The sequence below is a fragment of the Silene latifolia genome, chromosome 1 (genome assembly GCF_048544455.1).
Source record: "Silene latifolia isolate original U9 population chromosome 1, ASM4854445v1, whole genome shotgun sequence".
Lineage (NCBI taxonomy): Eukaryota > Viridiplantae > Streptophyta > Magnoliopsida > Caryophyllales > Caryophyllaceae > Silene > Silene latifolia.
This window is the reverse complement of record NC_133526.1, coordinates 61441599-61453731: the sequence shown is the minus strand read 5'-3', so window position 1 is coordinate 61453731 and position 12133 is coordinate 61441599. Positions and strand designations below refer to the sequence as shown.

The window sequence follows — 12133 nt, the reverse complement described above, 5'->3', positions numbered from 1 at the left end:
ATTCTATTTAAATTTTTTTGTTGTATGATGTTGTTGCTTTATTGGGCTAAATTTGTTGCGCATCGTTTAACAGTTGTCATCGTCGTTCGTATTCATTTCGCATTTTGGGCGATGTTACTAGGATTTGTCCAAAGGTCGACTAAGGTACGATTCATTTCGTTTTTCTATTCCTTTTGACGTTTTGATTAATTGAGGTAGAGGATAACTTAGGTTCCATTGGGACAAATTTCTAAGTTAGCTATACGGGAATTATAAGACCCATATTTAGGTGATTTAGGGTATATTATGCTGTTGTTGTTGTTGAAGTTACAATGTTTAATTTCTTGTTCTTGTTATGTGAACATCGTTGTTTGGTTTTGCTTGAACTGAACTTATCAAGCGAGACTCGGGTTACTCCTCCTCCTCCTCCTCTGTCTCTCAAATTGTATGGAATTGAAACCTTATTGCTCTTGGCAAATTCGATTTTGAGGGGAGACCAAGAAATGGAATTAAAACCTTATTGTTCTTGTAATATACTGTATTTATGATTGTGATCACTAATGAGTATCAAATGGCAGATTTAGACTTCCTATTTGAGTTTTGGGGGCTAGAAGAAATGCTAGAAGCAATCTGCAGTCATCGTGATTCTCTCACGACAGAGTTGGAGACCGCTGCTTATTCTGATTTAGATGAGTTGACCACTAACTTGTCGCGGCTTGACTGATAAAATACTAAATTAATTGGTCCCAAGTTATGTTGAAGATGGTTCTCTTAAGCAACACTCTTAAACCATTTCCTTAAGTACTTGATATAATTACACAATTTTTTCTATGAAAGGTGTAATGGTAATATTATAAGATGTCTAAATCATATTTTGATGTAGTTATTCCTTAATTTCAGTTTTCATTGGGTTAATAGGTACCAGGCAAATACTTTTAGTTAATTGAGTTGATCTACATTGATTTGATTTGATCCTTAATTTCAGTTTTCGGCGTGTTAACAGGTAAGCAGCACAAGGGTGTCAGATGGTATGCAACAATTTAGTCATTTCTGATAAAATTCAGGTATGTAATGTATTTTATGACTTCGTTATCGCCAAACTACTTAAATTCAATCTTTATCTATCTCCTCATCGCTTCTAATGGACACATCGAGCTTTTCCTTAGCTCTGGAACTGTATCTTTATCAGTTTAGTTGTTGATAGGGGCAATATTTGGCATGAACATTCCATACACATGGAAGGAGCACTTTCTTGGTCTTTTCAGGAACACTGAATAGAAAATGTAACATTGAAATGTTAATTTCCTTGGTGTTTTGTTCAGTTATTTTACGGGGTTAAAGGGAGGGTTGGTCTCCAGTCCGAGACCGTCTCATATAAGTTTTCTTGATAATTTGTTTAACTTTTTCATTCACCAGTCATTTTTGATAACGTTTTTTTTTTTTTGCTGTGGATTGAAGGTTTACAGCATTTGGTGGTCTATTTTATGACAGACCAACAGTTGAAGACTTAGCCTTTGCAGTAGCGCGTTTTGTTCACGGTGGAGGCTCATACTTCAATTATTATATGGTTAGTTGTACTGGCCAATATCTTGGTTATGTTCTAACTTCTGACAGTAAATAAAATGTGAAAAACTGAACTGGTTATTAGATCTCATTCAAGAGTTTTATGATGGAAGAATACGTTTTCGTTAGACAAATTTAAAGGCCATAAATATTTGTAATGCTTATTGTTATTTGAAAAGTGAGTAGCTGTGAATTCTCATGTGCCATTTTGTATGCGACAGGGCTAGGGGAGTTATTCGATGCAACATTCGTCTTAGGTCGTAAACAACCTATTGATGAAAATGTCGGATGTCTATGATGATTTTTGTAGTAGTGATAGTTTCTGTTGCATTTAATTTCAATATATAAGCAATATTCTGATTGTATTTTATTCAGTAATCAAGTGGCATTTACATGATTCTATCTATATATTAGATGATGTCCAACTTCGTGCTTTTGTTATTGCCAGGAGATATTAAGCTAATCTGTATTCACCGCCTCACCGGTGATACATGCATAGAGCAATCAACTAATGAGCCAGGCATTGAGGTTTTTCTGCTCTATCTTACCCTATTCTCTCCATTTTTCGGTTAGGTCCGTCCTCCTTGACATCTAAGAAAGAAGTAAACTTAAGATGTATTATGCGTAAAATTAGTGTTTTTGCTTGTTTCTAAGGTAAAAATATGAACTTGAGGATACAAGTTCAAACCCGGTCCCCCTTTTTATTTGGCAAAGTCTATCATTGTCGCCAACGAATTCGGAGAATGGGATATTACTGTGGTTACCAGAAGGCAATATAGGCAGTTACGCACCTTTTGATTGACGAAAGTTGTTTTCTTGATTTTTGAAACTAGATAGTGGAGTATAAGTTGCTTGGCAACTTGTGAAATTTTGTGATATGCAATGTTGGTTTTTGTTCTACTTATCCTGCCTGTTCGTGAAGGTTTATACAATATCGCTTTGGTGTTAACTTGCAGCCTGAGGGTGTCATTTTGTGGGTACAACATTCCTCGTCCTTCTAAAGCTCGGGTTAATATCCAAGTCCAAACAACAGGTAATCATGGAACATCTTAGAATCTATTATTTGCTGCTGCGTATTTCAGGTTATTTGTATGTTGTGTTTATGAGGGTAATCTCTAACATGTGCAACCCGATGTAATTCACTAATTCATCATAAGATGACTTCATACATGAAATATTATTATTGTTCCTCGAAGATAAAAGGCTTGCTTGATCATAGTTTCAATAATACTAATGACTTACATGAGTATTAGTGTAAGAACCTGAGTTAATCAAAAAATTACTTTGGTTGTTAGACCGTCTAGCTGACACTACACTATTATACATGTACTATTAAACAAAAAATGATCTTGTTTTAAGCATCACCGACTTAGATGCCTGTTCAAGATTTACTTATTAGAAGTAAATGTTGAATGGTTGTGTTCTTGATAATCTTATAATAGTTTATTTATTTTCTTTTCAATAATATTTTTCTTATAACTGATTTTGTTAAATCTAGTTTATTGCAGATTCAACCACGTCACTTGAGGATATGAATGAAGTTAGAGGTGTGGGCTGCAAAATGTTTAGAGAACATGCGTATATTAGATTAGTGGATCTTAATTGTTGATTGCCTAGCTTGAATTGTCGACGAGGATATACACTTTGAGTGTTGTTGGTAAACATCGATACTATTGTTGTGTTAGATGTGATATAAGGGTGTTTCTATGACATTGTATGAAACATTTTGTAGGGTAGTTTATTGCAATATTATGCACCTTTTGTTGCGTTAATAATTATATTCATATTCGGATATCCTCAAATTTATGAGGTGCTTTTTTTTAAAAAAAAAATTAAATGTACAGTGGCGGTTCTTAAAATTGGAACCGACACCATAGCTTACTCCTAATATGTCTATTCTTACTTTAAAACCGATATCATAGGTAACCTTATAATGGCGGTTCTCGAATCAAAACCGACACCATAGATAACCCTATAGTGGTGGTTCTGGAATTATAACCGCCACCATAGCTTACCTATGGTGGCGGTTTTACAACCGACACGAAAAAAATATGACCCCATCAATCACGTCGCTAGGAAACCGCCACTGTAGGGTTATTACAACAGCCACTGTAGGGTTTAATTCTACTAGTGAATAAAAGAGAACTTGATTGATTGATGAAGAGTTGTCAATTCTCCAATAATGACCCAATAATCTTCAATTACCCAATAATAAATCTTAAATAATAATTAAGGAATGATTAAAGTGCAATTTTGTGAGATGATTGAGATTCATCTATTCTAATCTACTCCTAATCTAATCTATGAAAGCTTAATCTAAACTAAGGAAGCTTAATCTCTTGATTATTACAAATGGAGTATATATAGTGGCACAACATTAGGTTAAGCAAGGATAGATTAGGAAATAATATGATTAAGTGTCGAATAGAGCCTTGCAAGTCTTAGGAGCAGCCCCACGACTCCCCATTGCAAATACAATCTCGTTGTATAACAATCCGCTCGACCTGGCCTGGGGACGCCCGTCCTGAGCTTGGGGACGCCCGTCCCGAGTCTGGGACGCCCGGCCTGAGTCTGGGACGCCCGGCCTAAAGGGTTTCTCTTCTTGTCTTTGCTTTGCTTCCTTGTGATCCCTGGGGATCATCAAGGGGTCGTGGGGTTCCTTTGTTATTGCCCATTTCCTTGCTTTATTGACTTAGGCCTTTAATGCTAGTCTCCTCTTTGGTGCTTGGTCATTATATGTTTATCAATTTAGCTCCGTTTTACTCCGTTTAGGTAAGGTTAGTGCTCCTCTCCTACCAAGGACACCAAACCTCATAAAACATGCATAATAGGAAGCTAAAAACAAGAAACGACCCTAATACACACTAAAAAGCATAGGAACTAGGCTAGCTAGGGGACTAAATGTGAGTAAATATGAGTCACATCGAACATACCCAAACCGAACCCTTGCTCGTCCCGAGTAAAGAGGTGACTAAAATTATGACCTTTATTTATACTAATCTAATAAAATAGCAGATGGGAGACAATTAGCGGGTCTCACTCCGCCTCTTCAACTCACAAAAAGACATCTATGAGGTAAGATGCCTTCTTGCAAGGCAATGTGGGGCTTGCCAAAAATGGCGATACATCCAAGAATTAAGCACACAAAACAAGTAATGGATGCATCTACAAAATAATAGCCACTTTCCTCATCTAAGTGGCGGAAATCATCTAAAAGGGAAGCAATCTAGGGGCACACATTCCATCATAGATATTATTTCTCTAAGTTACTAAGTCTAAGAGGATACAAACAAATCATCTCCAAGTTGTGTCAAACTAGGCTACTTTCGTCCACAATCGCTAAATGCTTTTTTCAAGAGTAGACTCCCTATGGTGTTAGAAATACTGTAGGATCGCGGAACTCCCACTCTTGCCTAGACAAGAAGAAGGGTCGTCTCCTCTCCACCATGCAAGAAAGATAGGATCATCAAGGATAAAAGGGGTTCAAGATGCATGAATTTCACAATGGTAGTTTGCTTTTGATTTTTTTTCCCCCCAAATTGTTGTGGCATTTGACTTTTTGAGAACATTTCTTTGCTATTTTTTATGTTTGGCATTTTGATACATGGCAAATTTTCCAATCTTTGCATTTTTGAACATTTTTCAAAGTAACCCCATTTTGTAGCAAGGGTACTTCTATTAAAGCATAGGAGTCTATTTTTGCTCCTCATTTCATTTGATGCAATTTGCAAACATTTGATTTTGATTTGGTACTTGAACTCAATTTGATGTTTTTGTGCCCATTCCCTTTTTGTTGACAAAATATGATGATAGAAGTGTAAGAACGGTTGCTTGGCTTCAAAGGTCATCTTGGAATAAACGGTAGCCAATGAGTTATCACACCACAAGGTACTCTTGACTAGGCCTTAGTCCATGGGTCAGAAGATACTAGTATGACACATTCTAGGGTGTCTTGAGAGTATTCTAGCAAACAAAGTCTCAAGGAGAAAAATTATCTACAAGAGCCTTATATACACTTGTCAAGCTTCCCAAATAGGCATTTTCACAAAATTTTTCTAACCATGCAAACTACATGTCATGATGCAACTAACATATATACAACTCTAATGCATATGCTTCTATCAACTAAAATGCCATATAATATAGATGCAACTCCTAACAACACATAGGTACACAAACCGCAACAACAAAATACACCACATCCTCCTTGACATGTTAGCCCATCCTCCTTATACGAATAATGAAAAGAAATGGAAGGGAAATAGAGATTAGAGCGATCATACGAAGCGGTCTTCACATTCCCTTGACAATGCCTCAAATGCAGTGTTGTATCTATGTGAGAAGAGAACAAAAACACAAGTATATACAATTTTACACTACTAAATTAAAGAACATGTTTTTGGTTTTTCAAATTTTCAAATTTTTATGGATTTTGTTTTTATGAAATTAAAGAACATATTTTTGGGATTTTTCGAATTTTTTCAATTTTTATACATTTTTGGAATATAAATTCCCATCCCCCACTTTTTTTTGGACATTGTCCTCAATGTACATGTAGGGGTAGGAATGAAAGATAAATACATGTTTTTTGGATTTTTGAATTTATGGAAATAAATGCAATGATATGAATGAATGCATGCTCTAACTAAATGCAATTCTATATGACATATAAAATAAATGAATGCAATCTAAACTACACTAGATGATGCATGTTCTCACCTATGATCAAACCTTCCCAAACCGATTTAAGCACTATTTCTAGTGTAGAAAGAAATAGGTTTGGTCATTAGTGACTACGCATGAATTCAAGTCTATATGCAACTAACTGTATGAATCATGTGAGATATATTATAATGCAAACTAATCTAATCATGTGAAATATATTACAATGCAAGCTATACTATATGATTGACTATGATGTATGTTACTTCATGGTTGAACCTGCCCAAATCGATTTTAAACACTATTGTTAATGTAGGAAGAAAGGAGTTTAATCATGAGGTAACTACATAAATGCAACTATACATGAGAGATAGGGAAAGAAAGGGTTCTTACAATCATGATCTCAATGGTTTGTATATTTATAGAAGATGAAGATGGTAGATAGGATGCATATATAGCCATGTCATGAGCCAAATGAGAAAAAAGTGAGATTTTAGCATCAATCCGCTCGAGTCAAGTTTGACCCGCTCGAGTTGAGGCTCGGGACGCCCGGTTTCACAGGAATCCGCCCGGATTCTCATGCAGGGGACTTTTGTTTCTTTCCTTAGGTTTTAACTCGCGCGAGTTGGGCTCGGTCCCCACGGATTGATGCATGAATTGGCCCAAAGCTCGAATCCTTCATTTTCTTCATTTCTTTGTATTTCCTACCTTCTCATTTTCATCAATTTCCTTCAAAAAGCTCAATTAAAACATGACATCCCTCCCTTTCATCTCTCATGCAATTTATTAAATGAATGCAAATCTACACTAAATGCATATATACAAGTTAATGGTTATTGAGGAACTCCATCAAACCCAAGATCGTCAATAAACAATTTCATAGAAAATTATCACTAGCACTCAAAGCACGTAGAAGCCGGACAAATTCTTGGGGGTGGGATATGAATACGCATGGATAACAACACAAGATTATGAAATTGAATAGTGCCCAAGTAATAGACCGAACAAGCATTTGAAGAATACTAAGACAAAAATCATAAGAGATATGATGGATGGAAGGAACATGAAATGGGTAATCGGTTTGCACTTCCCACAACACGTCCTCCAAATAGTCAAAATCATCGCATTCAAGGCAAGTACTCTCACTTTCATCCAAGGTGACTTCAATGGTGTCTATTTGGGGTTCCCAAATGTCATCATATTCCTCATCCTAACAAGGACCATTATCAAAGGGGTTGTCATAACAAGGCTCACCAAGTTCAACACAATTGTCTCCCTCTAATATTTTATCCTTAAAGGGTGAGTTTCACTCAAGCTCACATCCATCTCACTCTCACCTTGCCCATTAACATAAAATTTCATGGAAAATGGGTTCATTGTTACACAAGAAGAGTAGGATGACGGTATCCAAGCATTGGTTTCACAATCAAGAATGTAGTCCTCCTCATCATCACTCTCTTCATCTATCACTCCATCTTCCCAAGGAGGGGCAAATTTATGAACATAGTAGGTTGGCTCAAAGTTATAGGAAGGTGTCTCATTCTCACAAATCTCATTTTCATCATAGTTTTCCTCAATGAATTTTTGAAATGTGGTTTTTATCGCTTCTATCATACCTTCCTTGGCACTTTCAAAGATGTCATGTATAGTTTGCTTAAGACATCCGGTGGCCATGAACTCAACAAATTCCCAAAATTCCTCAAACCTCATCTCACAAATCCTACCACCACTCAAGTGAAATGCTAAGTTGCGGGTTTCAAGGTTCATGCCATTATAAACAACACAACATGCTTCATAATTTGAAAGAGTAAAACCATGATACCAAGCATGAGTCATATATTTTTCAAATCTTGCAATATTCTTATCAAATGACTCATTTTCATATTGCCAAAAAGTGAATGTAGACATGTTCAGCATAAGAAATAGAATAATTACAATAAAACTCAAGAAGAAGAAGCACAACTAAAACTAGACCAAAGAACGATTCAAATACACAACACCTTCCCCGGCAACGGCGCCATTTTGATGAGCGTGTCATTGTACGCTCTCAAACACATTTATACCCAACTACTAGCATAGCAAGCAAGTCGGGGTCGAACTCAAAGGGGGGGGGTACACAAATTGTTCAATCTAATTGTAGTTGCGCTAGGTTTGTCACAATTGGTTGGGTTGATGATTCTAAACTAATGAAAGCAATAAAAGGCAATGCAAGCAACAAATTAAAAGATGTAAACAAACGATTAAAAGCACTAGGATGTCATGAGTTCATAGGGGATTCATGGTGGTGATCATACAAACATGTTTATATATTTGTAAGCAAATTATTGTTGTAGTGGAATCGAGAGAGTTTATGTCTTACAATCCCTAGGAAGATTTGGGTCCCGGAGCCGAGTCGGTCAAGACTGTACAACTCCTACAAGTCGAATTAGTTTCCTCCTAGTCACTTCTATGCATGGTCTAAAAAGACTCGAGTTAGTTTATATCTTACAAGTCTTGTTAAATAGATAAGAGATGTATAAATGCAAGGTTTCATAGTTTAGCATTTTATCAAGCATAACATGTGCATAGGTTGACACTACAACAAGCTAGCAATCTTATAGAAATATATTAGATTAAGTATGATTCTACCCCCATGTTATAGTTCCCCTAATCCCCCACTAATGCTAGTTAGGGAACTATTCACTCATTTTTATGGAAGACATGTTATCAATGGTGTCAATCATCTTAACAATCATAAACATGATTAGAGCTAAGAAATAAGTAATAAAGAGTAAAGAGTAAAGAGATTATACCAATATTAACATGAACAAATGGAAAGCAAAGAATAATAGAAGAGAACTTGATTGATTGATGAAGAGTTGTCAATTCTCCAATAATAACCCAATAATCTTCAATTACCCAATAATAAATCTTGAATAATAATTAAGGAATGATTAAAGTGCAATTTTGTGGAATGATTGAGATTAATCTATTCTAATCTACTCCTTGTTAGGTTTAATAACCCCTATTAAACTTATTTAATAGATTTTATAAATCATTAATAATTTATGTCATGTGGATCTAGTTGCATGCATAACAAAATGAACAAAAATAAGAAGAAAAAGTTATTTCTTACTTACAATATGGATCGAAACATTGGGCACAAATAAGGACACCTTCCTTATTTGTTCTTGATCTTAATATTAGGATGATCCTCCAAAATCCAAGATCCATATTAGGAACTCTCCTCTTAGTTGCACCAAGACTATCCCTCAATATTAATATTATCATTAACTAGATAATAATACTAATTACCTTAAATATAAATCTAATATTAGGATTATTACTACACTAGTAATATGTGAGGTTTATAAGATTTGTGAACAATTTTGTACTAAAACTATTTTTAGAGAGTTTATAGAGATAAGCATAAAAAATGATAAGAATAATGAATGATAGGAAAAATAAAAACAACTTCCTCTTATTCCATCAAGAGGGTGCCAGTTTTGATGAGTGCCCAAGAGCCAATGCATGCCCCTCTTACATTTTGCTCTTACCCAAAATCATATGTATGCATGGCTAGCTTTTAGGGTAATGATGTGGTCTGTTTTATGATTAAAATAAAACACCCACTCACCCCTTAAACCTCCAATTTTTCAGTCCATTTCATAAAATGGAAATCCATTTTATTTTGTCAAATGTCAATTGTCACACACAACATGTCACATGTAGCATGTAACATGTAATTAATCATATTAATGCATATTTAACAATTAAATATCATTATATAAATTAATCAAATTACATATTATAAATTATCTAGTAATTCATAATAACAATAAAATGGGTCATGTTAATATAATTCACAACATTTTGTAATTAAAATTAACCATTCATTCTTATCTTAATTGTTTCATAAACATTAATCAATTTTAGTAATATAACATTTTAATTACTAAATTGAATGTTATTTAATCATATTACAATAAGATATAATATTCTCTCTTTTATTTCAATTTGTTCAATTTAAGGATTTAATCAATCTGTATCGTCATACAATCGATTAACTTTACAATTGAGGGAATCGTCCTTTAGGTGTGACCTTAAGGGATCAACTGATCACCACCGTCAAACGACAGTAATGTCAAACTCTAGTTAGCCAATCATTACCGATTAATGTTGATCAGTTGACTATATATATTGAATCATCCCTTACGTATTCTTATATGAGATTTATTAATGTGATTGCACTATTGTTGAGGACACTTACTCCAACAATCTCGCACTTGTCCGAGACAAGTGTGCGTCACCAATTCTCTTGTCCTATTACTATCTCCCACTCAATGCAAGGTGTCTTGCAGGTCGTACTTTCATTTGATCATATCTAGAGTAGTTTCCTCGATCGGGAGAGTAATTGTCTGACCGAAATTATCTACCGTAGATACCTTACGAGCGTGGCCACGCATTTCCAGTTCACTACTCCTCGAGTGGCCCTGAGATTCAAAATAACCCTGACAAGGGGGTGGACAATTCCTATCGCACTATTTTCTTTGTCTAGCCATAGCTCATCATGACCCAAAAGATGCCCATTTGACCTCATTTACGAATGTCGTAGAGCATAATTTAAAGTCACTCGGAAACTGTGCCAACTTGGGTGAACAGTCTCTAGGCAAAGAATTGACTCAAAACAATACTGTAGTAGCTCTTCCCACGACCTGGTTATATAAATTTTGCCAGAACTCTATAAGCGGTCACTGCCCGACAGAGTGTCTCATACAGTCTGTCTATGTGATCGACTAGTCATCCCTTATGACCTTATGGCACTTGAACTTGCCATCAATTGCATTACACTCTAGTCACTAGTAGACGTCACCTCATATAAGCAACTAGGGGCCAATACTATGTTAATCCAGTTCACTTTAATAGGGTTCAATATTGTCTCGACAACTTATTTGGATATAACAAGATAATGAAAGAGTTTTGTATAAAACTCAAACGATGAATGCATTATCACATATGTAAAATTGATACCATATCAATCACTACATAATGTATAATCCATACTTAATATTGTATATAACAATACATCTCAACTCAATTGAAATGGCATGACTTATTATGCTTAGCTTATGAAAAGGCCTTGGTTAGCAAGTTTTAGCAATACTTTGCACTTTCCCTAACCTTTCTATATACTATTTCCCTTTGTTGTGTATAATCTTTATTATAAAACTTTTGAGTACGTGTCTAGACCCAATCTAGACATAGGCTCTCTTGCCTTAGAATAGCTCCCACTATCCTCAGAGTGAATGGGATAGGACCTTCGGTTATTGGAACGAACTACCATAGTTCCTCCAATTCACAAAATCGAATCCTAATATCATCCATTCCTTCTTGAATATCTCATTATTGCAATTGTACTCAATTTCCGTTGTAAATCTGTGACACCCCCATATACCAAGGAGCCTTAACAAGACCTTCCCTAGCATATAGAGGCGTCACCATCTCGGTTGCCCAAGGAAAGTAATCATCAAAGGTCAATAAAAGAACATTTAAAGTTATTTTACAAGTGATACAACCAAACTACTAAAACAAAAGGTAATACTCGTCAAAGCTATATAACTACTTCTGACATTACTCGTAAATACTCATCCCCGCCAGGACTCCAGCTACCATCCAAGACAACACCTGCTAAGACATGGGTTGTTCATATGGTTGATTGCTCATAAAAAGCTCTTAACTCAGGATAGACTGCTGAAAATGGAGATCATTCAGGTTAACTGTTGCTGGTTATGTGGGAATGCTGCTGAGCATCTAAATCACCTGTTTTTTACGTGCCCTTACAGTCAGGAATGCTTGAAGCTAGTGGCTGAATGGCTTCAGATCAGATTGCCTTCTCAGGAGGTTATAAGATGGTGGTTGTGGTTTAAATGCAGGTCTCTGGTCAAGAAAC

The 12133-nt window shown here is 35.5% G+C and overlaps 1 long non-coding RNA gene across 1 annotated transcript; it reads left to right on the top strand.

Annotated features, from left to right (window-relative positions):
• Nucleotides 1-947: 947 nt before the first annotated feature.
• Nucleotides 948-3252, top strand: LOC141590829 (uncharacterized). The gene is made up of 5 exons (XR_012520529.1): nucleotides 948-1043; nucleotides 1438-1546; nucleotides 1991-2115; nucleotides 2499-2575; nucleotides 3051-3252. It is a non-coding gene; the product is annotated as an uncharacterized LOC141590829 (long non-coding RNA).
• Nucleotides 3253-12133: the final 8881 nt, after the last annotated feature.